The following is a 3,092-nucleotide window of genomic DNA, read 5'->3' on the forward strand; positions in this document are numbered from 1 at the left end:
GCCGATGACTATCCAGTTATTATTCAGTCTTTTACAACTAAGTTATTCGTTCGTTTCACTCGTTTTTCAATGAAGAATTCATAAGTAATTTACAACTTAGCTCGACTACATGTTTACAACAACTGATCACCCTTGCAATTCAAAAGAAGATCGCACTCTTCATAGGGACTCATCGCAGGAATTTCACCCCCCCCCCCGAGGGACAAACCATGCTCTCCAATGCGAGATGATAAACCAATCCCCCAACACACATATGGGTATGCACTCCAAAGCGGGAGGATAAACTCTACACTCCAAATATCCAAACGTTGATGAGTCGGGCTGCCCTAGTATAACTAGATGCATGATAGCTTGCACCGAGATTCCTAGAAGTAGTCATAATGGTCTTTTTCAAGGCTTAGCTAACTGAAGGATTTTGGGTCTCTTTGCCTAATCCATGGGGAACCGGGCCCTAAAGACGGAGGGGGCACATTATGCAGTACACCCTATGGACGACTACCCTAGATCCTAAAGCTGCTACTGAGTGCACTAAGGTAGCCTACAGTTTCCAGAAGATTGCTTCTAACTTGCCCTTCGAGCAGTAAAGCCGCACTAGACTTATACAACTGCACATTCTTGTGAAAGGTTAAATAAGCTAGCGTGCATATACGAAGCCTTATCCACTGTTGACATGCTACGTAGTCAATAAGTTTCACAACTGCCAAGCACGGGACAACCTACACCAATTCCTAAAGTGTTGTGGTACTTGATTCGCAACCTACAAAATTGGAGAAAGCCAAGGTTAACATCCTAGTAGTAACGTGGACTTGTTTGCTTCTGTAGGTAAGGCACCCGGCTGCCAACCTTATGGCTAACAACCTTGCAAAGTTCTACACCAACACCTATGGCTGCGTAGGCTACGCAGGCTTGTCTGCTTATAGAAAAGCAGCACGTCTGCCATTGGTCTATAAAGTCTAAAGGTTAAGGCATGAACAAATGAAGCGAAGATGGAGAAAAGCGAATGAAGTAAGTTTATTAAATTTTTTAGCAAAATTGATAAACAACTAGCAAAGACCGAAGAAGTTCAAGAAAAAGCAACAAGGAAAACAAAGAAAATCCTAAAGGCTACCTAGAAGACTACTCTTTACTAGCTTGGACATCCCACGGTCACTCGGTTGTCACACCTTGAACAGCCGTGACACTCTTAATAACGTCACCATCTAGTGCTTTGCCACTAGCTGCCCCAGCCTGGGCATTAACTTCTCTGACTATTTCACCAATAGAAGACTCAAACGTGAAGGTGAGCAAGTCTTCCGAAGAAATAGAGAAGGTTTCGAAGTCTTTACCAAAAAACTCAAAGTCATATGTCTACCTAAAAAGAAGGTATATATAACCATGCTTGTAGAAATCAGCTTGACTCTGAGTAAGCGAAGCCTCGAACCCAGCCTCAAACCCTTTAACTGCTCATTCTCCTCAAGCAGACAAGCATGGACCCGATGCAGCTCATCCATTTCTTTTTTCAAACTATCGTTGATCTTCAAAACACCTTGGAGTTCTAACACTTGAGACTCAAGCTTATCAACGACCTTCTTGAAGTGGATCACTTGGTTGTAAGAAACAATCATTTCTTCATCCTTTGCATAAGCAGTGGAGCGGAATTCAGAGATAGCACACTTAAGATCTTGAATCTGAGGTATGTAACACCCGATCTCATTCTCAGCACTTTCATACTTTACTTAGATCGAGTCAAGCCTAGTCTTGAAATCCACAATCTCTTGGCGAGCGGTCTCAAGCTGCAGAGAAGTAGGGGCAGAGATGTTAGACCCCTTCAAAGCAGCAAGCTCAGATTCTAACTTGTTGTCTTTCTCAGCCGAGGAGTAAGCTTCGGCTACCACAGTTCTTGCAACCTTCTTAGCAGCTTTGGTATCTTCTTGATCAAGAAGCATAGACTCGACTGCTAGAATCGCCATTTTTTACATTATGGTCAGCAGAGCAGTCCTCTTATACTCGGTCGTATGCTTCGTAAAGGAACTTGGGCCAACAACCCCTTTAACACCATCAACAAACTTGGCACATACATCTATGTCCTCAAGCATATCTGGTTTCAAAAGTGCACAAATCTTAGCAACTTCCCCAGAAACAGACTTGGTGGATTTCTCAAGACTGCCCGCATGAGCAGCCTCATTCTTCTCAACAGGCGAATTGGTCTCAGCAGCAAAAGAAATGGGTTTTGGCGTCATTTTAGTAGGCATGGGCACCTTGTTACTCTTCATAGTAGCAAGCCTCTCTAAATGGGAATCAGACTTAGCCCCAGATGGACGTTTTGGTGCGAATTTCTATACCGGAGGCACGGAAGAACTTCTACGCTGGGCAATCTTATCAACAATCGAACTAGCAGCCTTCAGAACGGAAATCACCACCGGCATAGATCTAGTAGCCTCCACTTTCTTGCCCTTGGAGGAAGTCAAGTCAATCACAAGCTTGGGAGCAGCTGGTAAACCCTCACAAGCAACTGAAGAAGTTTTCGGTTTCTTCTCAGCAGGTTTCTCTTGAGCAAACGGGGAAGGTCTCATTTTCCCACCTTTATTTGCACAAGCTCCACCATAATGATAGGATGAGCCAACACCTCAGCCTTAATTCGTTTTATCTCCTCTCTCGGGGGCAGCCTACCTTTCTCCCTACAAAGAAGACTAAGCAGCTAATGCACTCGGAAGGGATACCTAGAGCGGCATGCACTTTCTTCATGTCCGGAGAAGTGTCAAGAGTTGAGCCAAATTCTGAATCTACAAAAGTAGTGGGAGACAATCAGAAAATTAAAGAGCAGCTTAGCACAAATACAAAGCAACCGAGAGATTAAGCAGCTTACTTACCTAATATGAAGACCATTGGAACACGCGGCTCGGGGGAAGAATCAGACTCTTATTCTCCACTTATCTCTAAAGTCTCCTTGGCCCAGTCATGATCTCCCTTGCTTTAGTTATCAAAAAGCCTATGGCGAGATCACAGCCGCCCAACTCCTTCAATGCAGCCTTTGTCAAAGAAGTACCAAAATTTGTTGACGATTAGATCTAAGTCAAAGAATTGTCTTGGAATATGGAATCCCACCATCACAC

General features: G+C 43.9%; 1 pseudogene; it reads right to left on the reverse strand.

Moving 5' to 3' along the window:
- Positions 1-1,146: 1,146 nt before the first annotated feature.
- On the reverse strand, positions 1,147-2,219 carry LOC148690031 (uncharacterized; annotated as a pseudogene).
- Between the last annotated feature and the right edge of the window lie 873 nt (positions 2,220-3,092).

This window comes from Pyrus communis, chromosome 16 (assembly GCF_041283825.1).
Source record: "Pyrus communis isolate YQ-2024b chromosome 16, ASM4128382v1, whole genome shotgun sequence".
NCBI classification, from domain to species: Eukaryota; Viridiplantae; Streptophyta; class Magnoliopsida; order Rosales; family Rosaceae; genus Pyrus; species Pyrus communis.